Raw genomic sequence first — 24701 nt, 5'->3', positions numbered from 1 at the left:
TGCTACTGTGTATGTCCATAGCTTGGTGATTATTATTGCTGTATAATATTTCCATTGTTCGGGTGTTTTCCTGTCAATTACTTAGGTTTTTGCTTTTTCATACATTATAATGACCCAAAGTCTCACTGAAAGTACAGGCAAAATCTGTTTATTTCTTCTACCATCATTAAGGACATTTCCTAGTGGATTTTTCTTTTAATGAGTAAGTTTGGTGTCAAGCTATGGGTATATGAGTGGGGTGTATAACCTGTCCAGTCTTAATTTAGGTTGGTGACTATGGAACAGATAGTTGGAGGCCTCCACGAAACTCAGACCTCCTTGTAGCCTTCTTTTGTAGATGTCTGATCTACAGATTCCTCTGATCTCTTTTGACCTTCAGTACAATCCCACTACTTTATGCCTTCCGGAAATTACCAAAATCCCTAGTCAACTGATGTGATCCCACTCACTTCTGTTACAGATGTATTCATTTTGTAGATTATTTCTGTCATTTCAGTGGCATGTTGGGAAAGAGGTCAAACATACACCAGTGAAAAATCCACATTTTGAACAAGATATTCTGCTGATTCCTTTAAAAAGAAATTATGACGCTAACTCTGTATTGTTGAATGGTTATTTAGGTATATAGGATGATATCATTTTGCTAAGTGCACCCACTTGTGTGGAACACTGCTGACGCTGGATTAAATAATTCCTTGGAAATGCAAATAATGTACTTGAAATACTCTTTATTATGAAGGTGTGCTCATTTCCTTAACCTGGAGACTAAAAGGAATGCAAAATGCCTCTCTCTTTATACACATGTATATATGATTTTTCTCATCGCTTTACATCACCTTAGAATACCTTCTACTAAGTGAGACATACTGTTCAGGAGATTGGGATAAAAATATCCTAGAGTGTGTTCAAAGAAACAATACGATTAGGAGTCAACAAAAACAAACACCAATCAAAACTAGAACTATGTAACTAAAGTCTGGTCATTGAGTAACTTTGGCAAAATATTATTTAGTGCATGCATCAGGATTATGTCAAAACCTCTCTGGTATAGGCTTTCTCTTCCATTGTTGTTCTTCTTTTAAAACAATGGTTCTCAAAATTCAGTGGGCAGCAGAATCAAAATTTGGTGGCCTTAAAAGAATATAGATTGATGGGTGTCATCAGTAGAGTTTCTGATTCAATCGTGTTAATGCTGTTGTTTTGGACTACACAGTGCAAACCACTGTTGGGGACTGAATGTTGGTTTCCCCAAAATTCATACGTGGAAGCACTAAGCCCCACGTGTGGCTGTATTTAGAGTGAGGCCTTTGGAAGGTAATTAGGCTTACATTAGGTGATAAGGGTAAAGCTTTCATGAAGGGATTTGTCCCCTCACAATAATCGGAAGAGACAAGACAGCTATCTTTCTCTCCAAGAGTACTCAAATAGGAAAGTCCATGTGAGATGCCAGCCTGCTACTAGACAGGAAGGAGGCTCTCACCATGCACAATATTTGCTGGCCCATTGTTCTTGAACTTTTCATCCTCCAGAAGGTAAAAAATAAATGTCTCTGATATATGGCAAAAAAAATCTATAATATTCTATTTTCCAGCCTGAGCTAGGAGAATCGTTGCTTTAAATTAACTAGTGAAGCAAAACTGGTATAATATTAAGATATTTATAGAGCTGACAGATTGGAGTTTCTATATATCCTGTATTCCCTACTTAAACAGCACTATGAAAACATTCTGAAAGTTTCTATCCTCTGTTTATACTTTCCTCCCAGTTTTGAATAGGAGGACACAGATATGGCGTATGTTTCAAGGATGAAGTATCATAGACTTTTAACAAATTACTTTTTCTTGGAAACCATGATTGACAGTAGTGATAGCCAATCCAAACCTTATGCCTGATTTCAGGAAGGTTAATGGGAGATATCTCTGTCCTTTTTTTAAAAAAACAATTAATTATCAAATGAGATTTTCTTTTATTCCTTAGTTCTCAAAAGAAATTTCATATACGGATGTTCCTCATGCTGTAATGCTGTGATGTTTACTACTTCTGAGAAGGTGGTGAGACTTTTAGAGAAATAGCTAACAGTTGCATCATGATATTTTTCATAATTTGCAGGATAAAACAAGAATTTGACTAAAGATACAGTGAATGTTTATTCTAGTCATGCTTGTTGACAGGAACAGAACCAAGAGGACCTACGTATCTCTCTCTATCAACTACCTATCATCTTCAGTCATTTTTATAAGATGTTGACTTACACAATTACGGAGGCTTAGAGGTTCCATAAAATGCCCTCTTCAAGCTGGAGACTGAGGATAGCAAGTGTCACGATTCCAAGGCCTGAGGCAGGAGGGCCAATGGCTTAGATTCCTGTCCGTGGATGAAGTCCAGAGAACCAGGATCACCAAGAGCAGCTGAAGATCAATGTCAGCCACACAAGCAGAAACTAAATTCAACCTTCCTCTGCCCATTGTTTCATTCAGACCCGCAGCAGACTGGATGATGCCCAGATACATTAGGGAGGGCCATGTGCTTTACTGAGTCCACCAATTCCATATTAACCACTAACCACTCCTGGAAACAGTCTCACAAACACACCACCAAATAATATTTAATCAGATATCTGGACAGCCAATGGCCCAACCAAGTTCACACTATAGTCAACTCGGCACCCATACACATCTCCTAAAATCATATTTTATCTTCACATAAAGACAACAACAAAGTCATATTCCAACTAACATGATACACCTATGTGTATCTAACAGAAAATGTACTATCTCCTTCCCCAGAAGAGCAGGTAAAGTCTTTGAGTGATTCTCCTTGATATCTGCTAACTGAAATAATATGATGTCAAATTAACAATACTCGACTACTATAATATGAAGGCAGTACATCTTATGTAATATCATAAGGCAATAAGAGTGAAAACAAAGACATTTGCTCTACACATACACAAATATATTTATATCACACTAAGAGGGAAATCTCTTGGCAATTACAGTCCTCATATCTGTAGCTGATCACATGATTGTAGCTGATAATTTAACCAACTTATTTCTGTACCCATTCTGTATTCCCTTGCCTTAAGCAAGGACCTCAGGTGGACACTGTTCTTTACCTGGTGGAGTAATCCAAACTTTCATTCCTGAAGAGTCTGGGCCATTAGAACTACTGTCTGCATTGGTTTGTTCTATAGATTTCCTTGTCATCAATTTCCAGTCATATTCCTTCAAAGTCTCTGAACATCCAGCCAAACCGTTGCTCACAGCCAATGAACTAGTATATAATCACACATCTGTGCATTTCTCCTCCCAAATGAAGTGAACAGCCAAGAGCAATGCTCAAAGTTCTGCCCACTGGCAGGTTTTCCCATCATCAATGTCCTTCAGGAATGTCACAGAGAGGAGCTGTGGTGCTGTCAAATTTCTGATGGTGCTTGCATACCATGCAGAAACATCTGTAAATCAGGCCATGGTCTTCTCTTCTCTTTGTCAACTAATCATAGAGAATTCCCCCATAGGACCACAGATCCAGGCTGGGAGAGAGAAGTCATTGTAGCAGGAGTGGACACCAATAGAGTTTGGACCACTTCTTCACGTAACTTACTTGTGCCTTCAGGGCCTGTTCCTGCTTGATCAAGTGTCTTCTACTTCCATTTGATGATGGAATGCTTCTGTGCACAGCCAACTTTATGGATAGTGAGAGAGATAACATTCAGCTTAGCAAGGGCAGCTCTAGTATCATGGCAAATAGGTGGCCATCGGTAAAGATTTTTTTCTACTAAGGCTCGCTAGCTGGCCTATGGCTGTTTCTCTAAAGTAGAGTAGTTATCCACAGGATAGCAGTGCTTTGCTCAAAATCCTAAGGGCGTACACTCTCATCCGCTTCTAGAAGCCTATTAAAGGTGTCAAGCTCTGCCAGTGCCACTTCAAGCATCAGTGGTTCTGCTGGATATGGACCAAGAGCAGAACAGCTTGCACAGTAGCCTTGACATGTTGCAAAGCCTTCTCTCCTCCTGAGCCTCACTTAAAACTAGCTGCCCTTCCAGTCACTTGGTAAATGGGCTGGAGGAACACACCCAAATGAGGATATACTGCCTCCAAAATCCACAGAGGCATTATTACTGGCTATGCCTCTTTTCTGGTTTCAGGAAAGGCTAGATGTAACAACTTATCCTTCACCTTAGCAGGGTTTTCTTGATATGCCCTATATCATTGGACAACTTGACATTTCCCTAAAGTTGAAGGCCCTGAACTTTTGTCAGATTTCCTTTCTACCTCTGTGTGGCTAATGTCTTACCAGTAAATATTACCTCTTGCTCACAGTTCCAGTCAGCATATTGTCATCAACGTAACAGACTAGTGAGATATATTGATATTATAATATTTACACATCATATATCTGATATTATATTTACACACTTTATCCAGGATATATGAAGCACTCCCAAAACTCATAATAAAAAGACAAATAACCCAATTAAATATTGGGCAAAATATTTGAACAAACACTTCACCAAAAGAGATATACAGATGTCAAAGAAGGACGCAAAAATATGCTTTCATATAGTTAGTCACTAGGGAAATGCAGATGAAACACAATGCAATATACCTATTAAAATGACTAAAATTGAAATGATTACCCATATTGGAAGCAGAAATACAGGCCTTTGCGTTCACAGAGAAGCATCAAATGATTTAGGAGATAATCACCGAAAATTTTAGGGGAGGGGAGAGTATATTGAAGTCAAGTGTGGGTTATCCTGAAGCTACCTTAGCACATCAGATTGCCCACCCTGCAATTCTGTGTACTTTTCATAGGATCTCCTCACTTCTATGTTACTTTTCTTTTTTTTTTAAGAACTTTTATTGAGATACAGTTAACATACAATTAGCTGCATATATTTAGAGTGTACAATTTGGTATCCCAATCTCCCAATTCATTCTCCCCCAACCTCCCCACTTTCCCCACTTGGTGTCCGTATGTTTGTTCTCTACATCTGTGTCACTATTTCTGCCTTGCAAACTGGTTGATTTGTATCATTTTTCTATGTTCCACATATATGTGTTAATATACGATATTTGTTTTTCCCTTTCTGACTCACTTCACTCTGTATGACAGTCTCTGGGTCCATCCGTGTCTCTACAAATGTCCCAGTTTCATTGCTTTTTACAGCTGAGTCATAGTCCATTGTATATATGTGCCACATGTTCTTTATCCATTCATCTGTTGATGTACATTTAGGTTGCTTCCATGTGCTGGCTATTGTAAATAGTGCTGCAATGAACATTGGGGTGCATGTGTCTTTTTGAATTATGGTGTTTTCTGGGTATATGCCCAGTAGTGGGATTGCTGGGTCATATGATAACTCTACTTTTAGTTTTGCAAGGAACCTCTTTACTGTTCTCCACAGTGGCTGTATCAATTTACATTCCCACCAACAGTGCAACAGTGTTCCCTTTTCCACACCCTCTCCAGCATTTACTGTTTGTCGATTTTCTGATGATGCCCATTCTAACCTGTGTGAGGTGCTACCTCATTGTAGTTTTGATTTGCATTTCTCTAATAATTAGTGATGTTGAGCAGCTTTTCATGTGCCTCTTGCCCATCCATATGTCTTCTTTGGAGAAACGCCTGTTTAGGTCTTCTGCCCATTGTTTGATTGGGTTGTTTGCTGTTTTGATACTGAGCTGGATGAACTGTTTATATATTTTGGAGATTAATCCTTTGTCTGTTGATTTGTTTGCAAATATTTTCTCCCATTCTGAGGGTTGTCTTTTTGTCTTGTTTATAGCTTCCTTTGCTGTGCAGAAGCTTTGAAGTTTCATTAGGTCCCACTTATTTATTTTTGTTTTTATTTCCATGACTCTAGGGGGTGGATCAAAAAAGATCTTGCTGTGGTTTATGTCGAAGAGTGTTCTTCCCATGTTTTCCTCTAGGAGTTTTATAGTGTCTGGCCTTACATTTAGGTCTTTAATCCATTTTGAGTTTATTTTTATGTGTGGTGTACGGAGTGTTCTAATTTCATTCTTTTACATGTAGCTGTCCGGTTTTCCCAGCATGTGTTACTTTTCTCCTGTAGTTTGGCCTTCACCAGCAACACTGTAAGGAATCAGGATGACCAATTATTTAGTTTACCAAAATGATGCTGTTTGCTCTACTATTATCTAGCCAAGGAAGTCCCAAGTGGAGGTTAAACATTTTTTTCTATTCAGATATGACATCAAAATGCCAAAAATAAAATAATTAAATTTCATATTTCTGAACAAGTGTTCATTGACAACGTTCTCTCTTATTGAAGAAAAGGCAAATCTGAATATATTACCACCATGTTCAAAATCACTCAATAGTTTTCCTCTAAATTGGGGTAAAGAACAAACTCCATGACTTAGCCTCCAGAGCTTGTGTTACCCACATATGCTGGCCTTCCCTGACTCTGTCTGGTTTCTGCTGTTTCTCTCTTTGCAAGCCACATTTACCATGTTATGCTTTTCCATGATCTAGGCTCTCTGAGGTGCAGGTCTGGAATGTTACATGGGAAGGTCAACGTTCTTGGAGTTGGTTCTTGAAGGGAATCAAGAACATTGGTCTCATTAAAATCACATGTGATTAGCTCAGACAAGATCACACTGATCAAAGTCCTCAGAGTACCAAAATTTATAGATACACTGGAGTTTGCATAAACATGCCAGAAGTATCATCTCTGATAGAAAGTAGTGGCATAAAGTCCAATATCAATTGTTAAAACTGGAACTGTCTACAATGACTGCTGCTTATGATTTCAGACTCCGTAATGCCCTAAGGAATAACCTGGATTTCTTGTAAATGTCCAAGTCCATAATGCCCAGAAGGACATCTTAGTTTGTCCTATTGGGAGTCCATGGGCTCTCTCAGGGGAATTTTGGTTCTTCAATCATTCATGTTTCTGGCAAAAGCACATAATTGTACAATTGGTTGAGCCTTGTGTTAAAAAAATTATATAAACAACATTTTCCTGAGCTGAATAATAAAACCTCAGAAATGAATCAATGTCCAAAATATTGCTACCTGAGTTACTGTCAGTGTAGTACTCTTGTATTATTTTTGACTTCAGAAAGTCAAACACTAAACAGATCTCAACAATTTAGTAGCTATTGGTAAGTGAGAATGATTTCTTTAACATTCATTTTTTTAATATAAGGTTAAAATACTGTTAAATTTACATTAATTTTGGTTTGGCTTACAAATACTAAAATAGGTAGTTGAAGATGGAACACAAATAGTGTATAATCTGTATATTTTATTATTATGAGTAAAATCTGGTTAAACAATATAGCTCTAAGATTATATAGTACTCTTTAATGATATATAATTATATGATTAATCATAATGACTCCATAGGATATGTTTTGGTAAACTAGAACATTAAACAAATTAAAAGTTAGTTTAGAGAGTTATGTCGTAATGTTTTCTCTGTAAGAAATCCGATAATTTTGCTCAAAATATATACGTCATTAAATTAAGCATTCTCTGATTAAATTTTGAGTTAAATCACTTAAATAGTATCCTCTCTAACCTCTAACACAATTCTGACAATAACTTCTGGCAATTAAAACTTCTCTGGAAATTAAAATAATTGCATAGACATAACAATTTCATACATATTTATGAAAATATGTATATATATATACACAAAGATTGTATATATGTGTGTCTGTGTATATATATATGTGTATGTGTGCATATATATGTATATGAAACTGTATGCAGAAAGTGTCTCTCAAGTGATCTTTCTCAGCTTTGTGACTTAATAAGTACCCACACATTAAATTGAATATTTGGTTTATTGAACTCTTTGGCATTTCATAGAAGGAAGCCCATTTAAACAAATGTACATTTAACAACTGTAGCTACTGCCATTGTATATTTATATGGCCTGTATTAATATTCCAGGCTTGGGCTCAACTTTTTTCTTTTATAAAACTGGTAGGGAGGCAAAAGCTGTCAAGTAAACCCAGCAGGATTTCTGGAGGAAGACACTCTATTCACAGTAATAACAAAGATACTAGGCTGGTGGTAGCATATTTATTCACAATAGATATGTATAAAGTAAAAATTTTTTGTCAAATAAATGAATTAATATATTTCTCATTTGACATGTTCATAACTAGCTACATTATCTGGTGCAAATGATTGTGAAATAAATTAATATTTATTATAACTATTCAGTAGTACTAAAGAATTAATAAAATTATTAATATTAATTTATTTTAAATTAAGTTTATAAATTAAGGTTTTGATTAAAATTAATATTAAGTAATTTTGTGTAACATGAGGGATAACAGAATAAGTAACTTAATTTACCTAAATGTGTATATGGCCTTCCAACCTGAAACAGCTCTAACACAAAGAGCCTCAGACACAACCACCTCTGTTCCAGTAATAAAGTAAAATGAAAATTAAACGAAAGTCTCTATTCCCTACACAAAATCCATTAGAAAATAAACTTGGGATTTCTTTTTTAAGCTCTTTATAGGAGTACAATTGCTTTACACTGTTGTGCCAGTTAAGCTTGGGATTTTGAATGAAAGATAAAGGATTCCCTGTGATGACAACTTTTCATGAAATTCAGAGGTAAGACAAATACTTAAGCCCTACCTCTAAGCCTTTCCTCTTAGTTTATCTAAGCCTTTCTCTGATACCTCCTCTCTGCCTCTTCATTGCCTTGTCTTTGCTACACTTATCCATTGATGTCCCTTCTTCTCTCCTCGCTTCGTGTTTCCTTTTCACCCCCAAATTTCTATTCTCCTCCTTTATCCTCTCTCCTCTCAATGCCCTTCTCTCTCTCTTTTGAAAGCTTGCATGACATTGTTCCTCAAGACAAGAAATTCTCATCTCCACATCCTAGATACTCCCTTTCATTCTCCTCACTGCTGTGCCACTTGCTTCCCTTTCATTTCTCATTATTCACTGACCTCAACTCTATCACAAAATGGAAGCTGCTCTCATCAAAGCCTCTAATTTCCACATGCAAAGAAATCTTCTCACTCTATCCTATCAGAATATTCATTTTGCTTTCGACACTGTATTTGACTTTGTTCCTCCTGAGTATTTTCCTCTGTTACATTCCCAACACTCAGATTTCCAATTCCCTCCTGCTTCTCTATTCACTTTGCTCAGTAGCCTTTTCTGTTCTTTCCTTTTCTCCTTTTGTGTGAGCCAGAGCTCTTGTCTGCAAGACACAATGAGTTAATTGAATGAAAATTGGCTAGAATATAGACATGTCAGGGAAGTTGAAGAAATCCATTGGTGAACTGGGCAGGACACAAAGAAAGAAGTCAGACAGCCAACACCCAAAATCACGTTCCAACTCTAGGTCAAGAAGAGTTGAACTTGATGCCACAACTCAGACTGACAATGCCACTGGTGAGGGTGCAGGATGCATTTTCTGGGTCATAATATTGCTCCCTTGGTTAACTTTGAACCAAAAACCTCTTCAGTCCTCATTTGACCTCTGTTTCCCCTCTGCATATTCCAAATGCAGTGTAGGTAAGTTTGAGTTGCTAACCCTAGATCTAGACCCCTCAATCTAGGTGCAAGTGTAAAGTTTGTTTGTAGAACTTTTGGCATCTAGAATGGATGACAGCTTTTGTCTGCCCCCAAGATTCATGTAGAAGAAAGGACAATCAGATACTATCCATCTAATAAGTGATGCATATCCAATATTTAATATTTTAAATATAACTTCCTCAAGTTTATGGTCATGCCTTTTTTCTCTTTACCTTATGCACTTTGTCCAAGCGAGAAGTTGCACATACTATATTTTTAGCCACCTCAATGATTCTTAAATCATCATTTCTATTGAGCTCTTGTGGAATCATAACACTATGTATATATCATCTGGATGTTCAGTGTTTGCTCCTTTCAAAAGCTGGCCACTGCGTCTGAGTTTTCAACCTTAATATTTGATGACTTTCTACCCAGTAATCAAGTGGCTATCTTTTAATAATCACTGCTTCACATCTAAGATGTCCCCAAGTGCTAGTGATTCTACATTCTGATTCATTTTGAACTGTCTGTTTGAATTTCTCATCAACCCAATGTCAAATCACACATGGAATAAGAACTCCAAATACATTTTAATCACCTAGGAAGCATTTATAAAATGCATACTACTAAGATAACATTCATGACCTACAGAATCAATGTTTATAATAAAACCTCAGAATCTATATTTTGTACCACTCCCCGCACCCCATCCCAGATAATTCTGATGTGTAATCTGACTTGGGAATCACTGGGCAATAGTCACAGCTTCCTGATTAGTATTTCTGACACCAGGTTATTTTCCCTGCAGTCTATTTTGGACAACCAAATATTTAATTTCAAAAATAACTAATGATGCCCCTGGCTGTTTCAAAAGTTTTCAGTGTTTGTCTATTCCTTAAAGAATAAATTTCAATAAAGTTTCATGTAGCATTCAATTCATTTCTTTTGACACTACATCCATGTCTTAAACATATGATTTCTCCACCTCACTCAATAATTCCCTATAAATGCGTTCATGTTCAGAATGTCTTTCTTCGACATCTGTTCATGCCTGTACATATTTTGAACTGAAATAATTGCATTTTTCCCACATAAAAATTCCCTCAAATACTTTTTATGTATTTCGGTAAGGGTAAAAAAAAAGGGCATTCAGGCTAGTGTACGGTCCTATTTATATTACCCTCACCAAATTTTCCTTTTAAAATTCTTGAGAAATGTTTTTCTCCATTTACTGCATTGTATTTTAGGGGTCATCTGTTGAGAATATGGAAACAAAAAACGCAACAGAGCTGACAGAGTTTGTTCTCACAGGACTTACACATCAACCAGCTTGGCAAATCCCCTTGTTCCTGCTGTTCCTCACAATGTACCTCATCACCATTGTGGGAAACCTTGGTCTGATTGCTCTCATCTGCAATGACCCTCACCTGCACATTCCCATGTATTTCTTCCTTGGGAACTTGGCCTTTGTGGATACTTGGTTATCCTCCACAGTGACCCCCAAGATGCTGGTCAACTTCTTTGCCAAGAGCAAAATGATCTCTCTCTCTGAATGTAAGATACAATTTTTTTCCTTTGCAATCTGTGTAACCACGGAATGTTTTTTGCTGGCAACAATGGCATATGACCGCTATGTGGCCATATGCAAACCATTACTTTATCCAGTGATCATGACTAAGAGACTATGCATCCAGCTGTTAGTTTTGTCATTCCTAGGTGGCCTTTGCCATGCCATACTTCATAATGCTTTTTTACTCAGATTAACCTTCTGCAATTCCATCATAGTACATCACTTTTACTGTGACATTATACCACTGTTTAAGATTTCTGTACTGATCCTTCCATTAACTTTATGATGGTATTTATTTTTGCTGGGTCAATACAGGCATTCACCATTTCCATTGTTCTTGTCTCTTATGTACTAGTTCTCTGTACAATTTTTAAAAAGAAGTCTGTACAAGGCATAAGGAAGGCCTTCTCCACCTGTGGGGCCCACCTCCTGTCTGTCTCTTTATACTATGGGCCTCTTCTCTTCATGTACGTGCTCCCTGGATCTGTACAAGAAAATGATCAAGATATGATGGGCTCTCTATTTTACACTGTCATAATTCCTTTCTTAAATCCAATTATCTACAGCCTGAGAAATAAGAATGTCATAGATTCACTGACAAAAATGTTAAAGAGAAATGTTTAGATCTCATACTAATATGTGTACTCTTTTCATGAAAGCAATACAAAATTGTGCAAATTAGATAACCTCTATGTGTCCATTTTTGTTCATAGTTTTTTCATTTATCACTGTTCTATTCTTTTATGGACTTAAGCTGTTAGTACCTAATAGATTCCTTAAAATATTTGTATATCTTAATTGTTTGTATCATACTAAAATAATTAGGGCATAAAACAAGAATGAAAACATTTTACAAGCTTGTATATTGTTCAATGTGGCTATATAAATGTATTAAGTACTAAAATAGTGCAGTTCCTCTGAATTGGACTTGTTTATGATGTCTTTGATATTTCTAAATCCATGCAGCTTAGAGACTCACATCTCATTTAACTCAACACGGAGGCAGGTTTGTGTCTGAGTGAATCGGGGTAAATGTACAAAATTCTGGTAGCCATCAAATGGTCTTAATTTTCATGTTATGTGGGGCATGGTACATTTCACTTCTTATGGGGATCAACTCCATACCACACAGAGAAATAAACAGAAGTGGTAAAGCAATGAGGAAAATAATGACATGGGAGTTAAGACAATGAAGACATAACTACGCTGTAAGAGATGCTCTTACCTTAGTGTGTTTCTCAGTGAAAGTAAAAGAGGTGAGCTGCCTCTCACTGTTTATGATTTTTCTAATGAACTTTCTAGCAGTGTTTGTATGTTGTAGGTCAATCTGAAAAAACTTCACTAATCCCGAAAGCCAATAGATAAGATTGAAGATTTAATTTGTATAGGCACAGAGAAGAAAGAAATGGCAGAATAGGAAGAAAATGGTCAATTGCCCAAGAATTTTTAAAAAAATGAAGCTAGTAAGATAAAGAAATCAGTAACAGGTAAAGGTTATTGGAATGTGTGACCGACAATGAGGAGCTTCAAATGAATATTACCAAAATTCAAATAATGTTAAGATGGTATGATGTCATAGGGCTCAGTGGGTAGATGGGAAGGACATGAAAATGGACAAGAGTTTGGAGGTTCATACCCCCAAATCCTTAAATGTTCATTTACATCACACTCCATACTCTAAGAATAGTGAGTGATTCATCTTCATGTCTCCCCCTTCTCTTCTTACCAATGATGCTACATACATTCTTACTGCTACCTCTGAGACTCTCACCCTCCTCACTACCTACTTCTGTGATTTGCAAAACTCTAGTTACTTATACCCTCCATTTGGTTGATTCTTACTTTCCAACACAGCTGTCAGAGAGAGGTTCAACATGTGCACTCATTTGAAACATTGTTAGTTTATTTATTCTTCCTAGATCACACCTGGACTTGTATAATACTTATTTCAGTCTACAAGCTCTTTTAGATTTCAACTTAGAAGTCCTAGAACTTTGTTTTCTGAAATGCATAGCACAGTGTCTTATGCACATCAGGTTCTAAATAAGTATTTGTGAAGTATTTATGAAATTGAAAAAACTCCAACAGTAAAAATACATAGAATGCTTTTTCAATCTTGTAATGAGCTCAGGGAGATTTCTGGGCCTGGGATGGCTGCCAGATGGAGCTCAGCTTCTCGTGGTTCTTTTAAGACAATAAAAGTATCATACACTTAGGGCTTCCCAGGTGGTGCAGTAGTTAAGAATCTGCCTGCCAATGCAGGGCACACGGGTTTGATCCCTGGTCTGGGAAGATCCCACATGCCTCAGAGCAACTAAGCCCGTGCACCACAACTACTGACCCTCTGCTCTAGGGCCCTTGAGCCACAACTACTGAGCCCATGTGCTGCAACTACTGAAGCCCACATTCTCTGCAACAAGAGAAGCCACTGCAATGAGAAGACCATGCACCACAAGGAAGAGCAGCCCCTGCGCACCGCAGCTAGAGAAAGCCCAAGCGCAGAAATGAAGACCCAACACAGCCAATTAATTAATTAATTTTTAAAAAAGTATTATACCCTTAAAGTAAATAATTCTTGTTGTTCTGATCACTAGAATTCATTCTGGGGATAGAATATGACAAAATATTAAGGAGAAGCCCTTTAATTTGATGTTTGATTTAAAGATACAAAATACATAAGTATTTAAACAAATATCATATATATTTATGAAGGAGCCGGTCATAAGAATAGACCAGGCCATCTGGCCTCTTTGTTTCTTAGAGGGATACACCCAAGCTCTGAGAAAGGGAATGATTAGGTAACAGTCCAGCTACTTTTCTTCTTTTAACCCAGAGAATTCATGTTATTGCATATGTCCATAGTTTGTTGATTATTGTAGCTGTTTCATAGTCCCATTGTTCTGATGGTTTCCTATCAATTATCTATAGATTTCTTGCCAATTTATTATGCCTAAAATCTATAGTTTATTGATAATATAAGCAGCTAGTGTGTATTTATTCTGCCATCATTTAATTGGCTTTTTCTTTGAATGACAACATTGACATCAAGCTCTGAGTGTATGAGTATAGTTTCTTACTTGTCAAGTCTTAGTTTAGGGTGGGTGACATTAGAGGGACAATCGGGTGCCTTTCAAACACTCAGAATTCCTCTTCAGCCTACTCTTTTGCATGTCTGATTCCTCTGCTCTGATTTTTCCTTCAGTACAACCCCAACCACGTTATGCTTTCTAGAAATTCACCAAAATCCCTAGTTCATTGATATTATCCTTTTCTCCCATCTGCTACAAATTTATTCATTTTCTACATTATTTTTGTCAGTTTCATCCATCAGGCGATGAAAAAGGGAAGAGCTAAAATACATCAGTTAAAGCCCACATTTTAGATGAGATAAATTCTGCCTATTGCTAAAAAAAGAAGCTCTGAAAATACATATGTATTATTTAATGGATATATAGATGTAAAAGATGATACCATCTGCAAGGTTCACCCACTCATCTGGAAGACTGGTGTTGTTGGATTAAACCATCCCTTAAAAATACAAATAATATACCTGAAACAATCCTTCTTAAGATGGTGTATTCATTTTCTTAATTGGAGATTTAAAAAAATTCATACTTTCTATTTCTTTGCATACATGTATATACATTTTTTCCTATCTCTCTGCAAAATTTTCTACTGTTCAGAAGATTCTTGACAAATTTGTCTTAGATTGTGTTCAAAGAAACCACATAGTTAGGATTAGGCAAAAACAAATACCAATAACACTAGAACAGTATTTCTCTAAATATGACCTGTGCAATAGCCATGGTGAAATCTTTTTCAGTATATTTACTAGGTACATGTTAAGTATATGTCAAAATCTCTCTGGTCTTGGCTTTCTTTCATTGTTGTTCTTCAAAATCATGGTTCTCAATCAACTGGGCATCAAGATCACTAGACACTTGTGAAAACATGTTGATAGCTCCTCTTTAGCGTTTTGGATTCAGAAATGTTGATGCTGTTGTGTTGGGATCATAGTTAGAAAACTAACATTCTAAAATAACCAGTGAAACAAATTTTTATAATATCCAGATATTTAGAGACCAGTCAAATGGACTTTTTACACATCCTCTATCCCCTACTAAACACTACCATGCAAATATTCTAAAGGTTTTCACCCTGTGTTTTGTCCTTTTCTTCCTATTTGGCAGCTAGATATATATTTCAGTGGGAGCATCTGTTTCAAAGATGAAGAACTGTAGACCTTTTTAAGACCTTCTCTTGGAAACTAGGATTGAAAGTAATGGTAGTCAATCAATTTCATTGTCTCACTTGAGTAAGGTGAATGTTAGGACCTCAGCTCATCAAAAAAATGTTAATCTGTATTATCTTTTAGACCATTATTCTAAATTAAATTTCATATAGCAGATGTTCCAAATACTGTAATAATGTGATGTTTACTTCTTCTGAGAAGTTACTGTCTGAGACTAATTTGAAGGAAATAACCTTAGCATCATGATATTTTCCTGTGGTTATCAATATAAGGCAAGAAACTCACTAAATGTACAAGGATTATATGTACTAGTACAGGGCTGGCCAGAACCAATATGACATATTATATAAATACAGATATAAAAAATAAACCTATACTAAATGAAGGTTTTTTTTATAAGATATTGGCTCTTAAAGTTATGGAGGCTGAGAATCTGCCCTCTGAACGTAGGACACCTAGCACAGTAGCTATCATAGTTCCAAGGCCTGAGACTGTACAGCCAATGGTATAGTTTCCTGAGTCTGAAGTCTTGAGAACCAAGATCACCCAGGTCATGAGAAGAGCATACCTACCAGCCAAGCAGAAAGCAAATTCAACCATCCACTGCCCTTTTTGTTCAGTTCAGTCCCTTAGCATATTGGATGATGCCCACCCACGATGAAGGAAGCCACATGCTTTAATCAGTCTACAAATCCTATAGTAATCACTCTGGAAACACCCTCACAGACACACCCAGAAATGATGTTTTTCAAGATATCTGGCCATCCCATGGCTCAACAAATTGAGACATAAAACGAACCATCACAAATCTACCATTGTCAAATTTGTGCCCATACCTAATTCCTTATCCAAACATGATACAACTATGCTCTGTATGCAAGAAAATGCATTAAACCTTTCCCCAGAGAAGGAGACAAAATCCTTTAGTGATGTTTACTCTCATTTTTGATATCCGGTAACTTAAATATTATGATGTCAAATTAAAAGTGCTTAAATACTGTGATATGTATCAATACATCTTAAGTTATGTGATAAGGGAAAGAAATAATACTGGAAAGAAAACAAATATAATAGCTGGACACACACACACAGAGTCATATAAAAATATGTATTCTTACTGAAGTAAGAAGAAAATACGTGTGGAAGCACTGTCTTCACATCTGTAACTGATCACATGGTATTTATAGCTACCTTCTTCCACGACCAGTCCATATTCCTATTACCTTCAAGAGTACTGCAGCTAGTCATTGTTCTCTACAAGGTGGGATAACACAAAACTCATTCCCAAAGAGTCTAGCCATTAAAGTCTTGCTCTATTGGTTTGCTAAAGTTTGCCATTGACCTCAGGGAACAGCACTACTAAGTGTTGTGGAAAGTGTTCTGTATTTTAGAAACACTGATCCTGACCTCCATTGTGTTGTAATATTCTAATTTCCCCTTGGTAGTATGGATCAATCATCTCAGCCAACACAATAACTCTTTTTTTTTCTGGATGATTCAGAGGAATGAGGAGCCCAAAGTGGCCCATAGGCAGTCTTAACTTCCAGCTCAAAAGAATCAATGTTGTGTGCACTCCTGGAAGTAATTTTACATTTGGCTCAAAGACCTCTAGGCCTTCAAAGCATAAGATCAAGGGAACAAAAAGTAAAAATCATGCTAGTATGTTACTGGGGTAAAAGTGAGTGGTGCCACTTACATTTCCACCTCTTGATTCCTAGAGCGTTGAAACTTGGCTAAGGGAGAAAAAGTAAGCTATATTAAACACTGATTCGGAAAATAAAAAAGCCTTCTGGAGAACACTGCCCTAGCTCTGCAAGGTATCGCCATCTCATTCTTCTGTAAATGTGTCTACAAGAAGGTCTATCTCCCATAACTTCAAACAGGTTGCGTAGAATTTGAGGGAACAGAAAAAGCCTAGTAAATTGTATGATCACGGGCTCACTGCTGCATTTCTTTGGCTGTGAAGTGAATTCCTTGATCACAGCAATGCTGTGTGGAATACCATGACAGCGGATAAGGCATTCTGTCAAGTCCAGGGATGATGGTTCTGTTAGAGCATTGACTACAGGGAAGGTAAATCTATATGTAGGAAAAGTATCTATTCCAGTAAGAACAAAATACTTGCCTTCTATTATCAAAACTGTCCAATGTAATTAAACTGCCACCAGGTAGGTGGCAGATTACTCTACTGAATGGTGCTATATGAGGGACTAAGGCTTATTTTTGCTCCTAGCCAACTGAACATTCAGCAATGGCTGAAGCTAAGTTGGCCATAGTTAATGGAAGTCCATGTTATGACAGCATACATAACATTCTTCCTTGCCTTCATGGCGACTTTATTTATGAGCCCATCGAGCAATGACCAAAGTGGCTACAGAAAGAAGCTTACTTGTTTCCAAGTATAGGTCATTCTATCCACTTGACTATTTAAATCTTTTTTGTTGTTGTTTAGATCACCCTTTGATGAGCACTTTCATAGGACACAAATATCTTCACTTTTTTTTTTGCCCATTCAGAGAGTTTGTTCAGATAGCTCTTCAATTTTCTGGTCATATTCCTTCAATGTCACTGACCACCCAGCCAAATTGTTGGTCTTATTTCATGAATTATTATATAATTTCTTATCTGGCCACTTTCATGAGTATACTCTAGATAAGCAAAATAGCTGTAAGACAGAATTATTTTCCTTATCAATGTGTTAATACCTGTTAACATACCTCTAATGACCTTGTAAAATAAATTTTGGTGAATTGAACATTAAAAACCCTCGATTGCATTTAAATATCAGTTCACAGTGATTTCTAGCTAAGGAATCTCTCTGGTTATTCTTAATGAAAGATCCATTCTATTTATTTTTTCACATTCCTTAAATAAAATTTCTAAAGTAAGTCATTTAATATTAACTACTCTATTTTGTGTATATATCTCAAAAGTTCACTGAATATTTTGTATACACATAGCAAGAAATATACTGAAAAGGTCTCTCCACTGCTCTTTCCAGTACTTCTGACTTAAGGAACAATATACTTATTGAATATGAGAATTTTCAATTTTTTATTGATTTGGGATTGGATGGAAGAAAGCCTATTCCAAATAAAAATACACTTAATAATTGTAATTAATGTTGGTTATTTTTAATTCCCTGAATTGGGATCCAGGGTTTGGCTCAATTCCATTTTTATAAAACAGCTAATGAATAAAAAATTGTCTCAAGTAAAACCAGGAGGATTTATAGAGATTAACTTCTAATCACTGTAATAATGACAATACAGCAACTTTTAAACATGGAAAGAACTTTTCAGCAGTGATAGTATATTTATGAATGGTACAAAGTTTCAACTGTAAAATTTAATATAAAGCAGCTTTCATATTCAAATTCCATAGGAGAATGAACTTGATGTTTTGAATAAAAGGAAAGAAAGGATTCCCAGTGTTGACAACTTTTAATGAAAACCAGAATAAAGATAAAAATTTAACCCCTAGATCTGAGCCTTTCCCTTTTTACCATCTTCATTTGCTCTCTGCCATATCCTTACTCCTGTTCTGTGGCTTGTCTTTCCTACACGTATCCATCTATGTTCTGTTATTTTCTGCCTATTTCTCTTCTTCCATCTTGTGATCTTTTCATTTACCCAAATTTCTCTTTCCATGTCTCCTGCCTCCTTTCTCCTTTTGATGACTTCCTCTCCTCTCGTTTGAAAGCTTTTACGAAAATGATCTACAGCAAAAATATTTATATCTTTCTACAGGCAGTGGACATTAACAATGGTCCTCCACGCCTTGGATTCTCTGTTTCACTCTCCTCATTGTTGTGCCACTTGTTTCCCGTGCACTTCTCATTATTATCTGGCTTTAACTCTATCATATAATGTAAATTGCTGTCAGTAAAGCCACTATAAAATCTTTTAAGTTCCACGCTCTATGATATCTGTTCACTCCTTATCCCACCAGAGCATTTATTTTGGCAATTGGCACTGTACTTTTTTTTTTTTTCTTGAGTATCTTTCCTCTCTTTATGTTCATAACACTCAGCTCTCCAGTTTCCCCTGCTTCTCAGATCATTCTGTTCTTCTGGTCTTTCCCTGTCTTTCATCACTGCCAGCCAGGGATACTGGTTGCAACATGAAATGATTTTTTGAATAGAAATTTTCTCTAACAGAAAATGTTAGTGATATTAGAAGAATCAGCTGGGAAAATGGGCAGCAAGAGACTATAGCATGGAAGTCAGTCTTCAGCCAAAATTATGTCCCAATATTAGTTCCATGAGGGCTGATGTCACCGCTGCTGTTTTTGAGGCCACTGCTTATTTTGACAATGTCATTGGTGTGGGTGAAGGATGCATTTGCTAATTCATCCTATTGCTGCCTTGGCTACCTTAGCAAACAATATCTGTTTTGTCATAGTCCCTTTGTCACCTTCTTTCCAAATTCCAAATCTGGTTTGATTAAGTTCGATTTTACCAAGTTATGTCAAATTCCGTCACTTTTGGTGCAAGGGGAATGGGAACATGAGTTTCTAGCTCTTTTGGCTTCCAGAGTAGGTGATAGACTGCCTCTCAGCAAGATTATGCGGTAGAAAAGAGGATCAGATGTTGGCTACCTTCAAAATGGCATATATCCTTTATAACAACTTTAATATACATTTTCAAGTTTTGTTCCTCATCCTTCTTCTATATATTTTGCGCACACTATCCAGTGGATAGGTCTTACTTAAGTATGCCTTAAGCTACCCTCAGTGACACCCAAGTAATAATTTCTAACGTGCTCTAGTAGACTCATACACAGTGTATATATTACCTGGATGTTCAGAGTACACTGTCTCCAAAACTGGCCCCTGCATCTGAGTTCTCAATGAATTTTTGATGAAAAACTGCCCAGTCACCGAGTGACTCCTCTGTTCTTCACTGACCACCCCCTTCACATCCTATATGTCACCAAGGTAATGACTCTATATTCTTATTTCTTTGGCATCTATCTCTTCATCCTCCTCATCACTCTCAAAGACATTTCACCTATGGACTAAGTAATTTATACCTTTTTTAAATTACTTGGGGAATAACTTAATAATGAAGATTATTAGACTTCATTCTTGACCCACTAGATCAATATCTACAACAACAGCTCACAATCTATATTTTCCACAAAAAGTTCCTTAGACAATTGTCTTGTGTAACTTGGTTTGGAAACAACTGGATAATAGTAAAAGCTCAATGACTAGTATTCCTGACTACAATTTCCACTCTCTGCAGCCTATTTTCCACTATTTTATATATATATATATACACACACATATATATACATACATAGAAAATCTTACAGCGTTACTCCTATCTCTTATTTCCAGTACATACTTTTACCTGATGAATACTGTTCAAGGTCCTTCTCATGCCATTCATTTATTATCTGAGCCTTTCAAACTTCTTTCCCCTAGACCCTATATGCATGTCCCAGACACAATTTCCCTATCACACTCTCATATCCTATTCCCGTAAAGTTAGCATATAAAGCACATATATAACTATATGTGCTAAATTTTATTTTATTTTTATTTTAAAAAATTTCTTCATTGTTTCACATTTTTTGGACTTAAATAATTATATTTATTTCTGTTCCCCCTAATAAATCTCATATTAAGAATGTAATAAACATAATTAAGAGAGAATTCTGATGTGAATTGTTTTCAACTCTTTTCCCTCAAATTTCATGTTATAATTTCTTAGTGACTTTTGCTTTCTTTGACTCCATGTATTTCAGGCAACACCCAGTGAGGACATTGAAAAGAGAAATACAGTGTTGTTGACAGAATTTATTCTCACAGGACTTTTATATCAACCAGAGTGGCAAACCCCCTTGTTCTTGCTGTTCTTGGTGATATAGTTTATCACTGTTGGCAACTTTGGTCTGACTGATCTCATATGGAATGACCCTCACCTTCATATTCCCATATCCTTATTCCTTGGGAATATGGTCTTTGTAGATGCCTGGAAATCATTCACAGTGGCACTAAAGATGCTGGTTAACTTCTTTGCCAAGAGCAAAATGGTCTTTTTCTCTGAATGCAAGATACATTTTCCTTTGCAATCAGTGCAACCATGGAATGTGTTGTTTTTGTTTTGTTTTGTTTTTTTGCTGGCAACAATGACATATGGTTGCTATGTGGCCATATGCAAAACATTACTTTATCCAATGATTATAACCATTAGACTTTGCAACCGACTGTTAGTTTGCCCATTTTAGGTGATCTTTTCAACACCGTAATTCATAATGTTTTCTATTCAGATAAACTTTCTGCATTTCCATCACAGTACGTCACCCTTAGTACATCTCCTGTACTGTGACATTATACCATTGTTTAAGATTTCCTCCACTAACCTGTCCTTTAATTCTCTGATGGTATTGATTTTCTCTGAGTCATTTTAGGTGTTCACCATTCTCTTCTTGTCTATTCTTTACAATCTTATAAAAGAAGTCTGTACAAGGTATAGGAAAGCCATCTCCACATCTGGAGCCCATTGTACTATGGGCCTCTTCTCTTCATGTATGTGCACCCTGGATCTGCACAAATAGATGCTCAAGATATGATGGACTTTTTATTTTACACTGTCATAATTCCTTTATTAAATCCAATTACCTACAGCCTGAGAAACAAAAAGGTCATAGATTCACTGACAAAAACATTAAAGAGAAATGCTTAGAACTCATACTAATATTTGTCCTCTGATTAAAATGATCATATAATTGTGGAGATCAGATTTGCTAGATTAGTGTTTAAAGTTTTTTTCCTCTTATAATTTCTCTAGAGTTTAAATGACTCCCACTCAGGTGGAAGTTCTAGTAAGCACCTTAAAATATGTGCATATGTTACTCAAAAACATGAAAACAAAGAAAAATTTTAATCAGGTGCTTATGTCATATTAGCATAATTAAAGAGAAAAATAAACTAAAATATTACAATTTATATTCTCAACGTGGTTTTATAAATGCATTAAAATATAATAGTGTAATCACTCTGAAAAATTGAATATAATGCCTTTGATAGTAATAGAGTTGTGTAGTCTAGAGACTTATATTACATTTAACTCTGTAGCGGAGGCAGGACTGTGTTTGAGTGAACCAAGGCCAATCCCAAGAATTTGTGTCTATGTGTAAACAGGAGAACCGAAATGAATCTGACAGCACAAATACTTCAAATGAAGTAAAAGGCATGGCTTGTTATCAATCCTGTGATGAGCCCAGGGAGATTACTAGGCCTATGATGGCTACTGAATGTCAGATCATCTTCTAAATTTCTTTCAAGACAATCGCAAGTATCATATACCTAAAGTGAATTAATCTTGCTCTACTTAGCAGGAGGATTAGCTCTTGTCATATATCAGGAGAAGCCCTTTAGGTAGATGTTTGGATTAATGATACAAACAATATAATTATTTATAGAAAATATCATTATTACTTATTTCCAGAGGTACAGGTCACTAGATCAGATCATCTGCCCTGTTTTTGTTTCCTGAGGGACATCCCCAAGCCTCAGAAATGGAGTGAAGGAATTCACTGTCTAGGTCTTTTTATTATTTGTCACTAGAAAAATCCATGCTATTACATGCTGCCCTGGTTTGATATTTTTTTGTTGCTGTATAATATTCACATTGTTCTGAGTTTTTCCTGTAAGTTGTCTAAATTTCTGTTTGTTCACAAACTGTTATGATCCAAAGCCTATATTTCTAATATAACCAACTGGCATATATTTCTTTGGCAATTACAAAGGTTTGCTTCCCTAACTGGCCTTTTGTTTGAATGAAAAGGTTGACATCAAGCTGAGCATATAAGCATGGTGTACTACCTGCTAAGTCCTGCTTTAGGTTGAGTGAGTATGAAATAGGCACTGGCAGGTCAGAAATCAGACTTTCTGTGTAGCCTTCTCTGAATATTTCTAATCTACAGATTCTACTGCTCTGATGTATGTTTCATAAAAAACCCACTCTAATTTATGCTATCCAAAATTCACCAAAATCTCCTCTTCACTGATCTGTTCCCGTTCTCATTTATATTAAAGATTTTTTTTCATTTTTGTATATCATATATGACATTGCAGTGGAATGTTGCAAAAAATGTAAAATATAATCCCATACAAAGCCTACATTTTAGAAGACACTGTCCAAATATCTTTAATAAAAGAAACTAAAACATGACATATGTATTATTTAATATTACTGAGATGTAAAGGAAATCACAATTCTACATTCATCCAGTTTTCTGAAACCCTGCTGATATTGGATGAAACCACTCCTTAGAAATACTAATAATACAATAGAAATATTCTTTATTATGAAGTTGCATCACTTTTAAAATCTTGATATTTAAGAGAATTCATAGTTCCTCTCTCTTTATGTACATGGATAAATATTTTTTCTCAACATTTTACAATACCTTGTGCTGTTGAGAATTTGCTGACAACATCATCCTATACTGTGTTTAAAGAATCAACACACTTAGGAGTTATGTAAAAACAAACACTAGAAAATCTAGAACACTATTTTTCAGTCTGAGTTGTGAACTAGGTAGGGTAGAATCTTATCCGTATATATATATTAGGTATGTGTGACTCCTCTATTATCTAGGCCTTTTTTTAATTGCTTTTTTTCTCTAATACAGAGAACTTGAGTGGAGTTCTCAAACTTTAGTGTGCCTCAGAATTACCTGGAGGGATTGTGGAAGGCAGATTAATAGGGTCTGTCAGGAGAATTTCTGTTTCAAATGCTAATGCTATAGGTTTTGGACCATACTAGATAACCTCTCTTTTAAAGAATCAGTGAAGATACAGAAACCAGTCAAAACAGAGTTTCTATACCTTCTCTACTAGTCTTTCCCATCAAGCACTACTTGGACAGCACTATGCAAATATTTTAAAGGTTTTTACTCTTGGTTATACTTCCCTCCATATTTTTGGCAGCTGGATACAGATTTTAATGGGGCATCTTTTCGAAAGTATAAAGTATTGTTGACCTTTTAATAAACTTTTATTGGCAAACATAACTGCCAGTGATGACAGCCAATCAAAACCCCATGTCAATAAAGTTAATGGGAATACATATGTTAATTAGAAAAACTATTGTCAGGCCAGATCAACTTTTGAATCATCATTTCAAAGAAATTTCATATACAAGAAATTCCTTGATCTATAATTCTATGATGATAACTTCCTTGAGAAGGCATCTTCCAAGTCAGCCTTATTTGAAGGTAACAGCTCACAAATGCATCATGATATTTTCCTCTATTATTCAATATAAAGAAAGAAGTTGACTAAAAGTACAGTGAGTGTTTGTACTAGTCAGGAGTCAGAATTGTCCAGAGTAGAAGA

The 24701-nt window shown here is 36.0% G+C and overlaps 1 protein-coding gene and 2 pseudogenes across 1 annotated transcript in view; 2 read left to right on the top strand and 1 right to left on the bottom strand.

Annotated features, from left to right (window-relative positions):
* The window catches only part of GABRR3 (gamma-aminobutyric acid type A receptor subunit rho3), a 725962-nt gene that overhangs the window by 276165 nt on the left and 425096 nt on the right, over positions 1-24701 (bottom strand). The window lies entirely within an intron of this gene.
* LOC130830385 (olfactory receptor 5H2-like) lies at positions 10791-11719 on the top strand (annotated as a pseudogene).
* Positions 15766-22041, top strand: LOC130829853 (olfactory receptor 5H8-like; annotated as a pseudogene).

The sequence above is a fragment of the Hippopotamus amphibius genome, chromosome 10 (genome assembly GCF_030028045.1).
Source record: "Hippopotamus amphibius kiboko isolate mHipAmp2 chromosome 10, mHipAmp2.hap2, whole genome shotgun sequence".
NCBI lineage: Eukaryota > Metazoa > Chordata > Mammalia > Artiodactyla > Hippopotamidae > Hippopotamus > Hippopotamus amphibius.
This window is presented reverse-complemented; position numbering and strand designations above follow the sequence as displayed.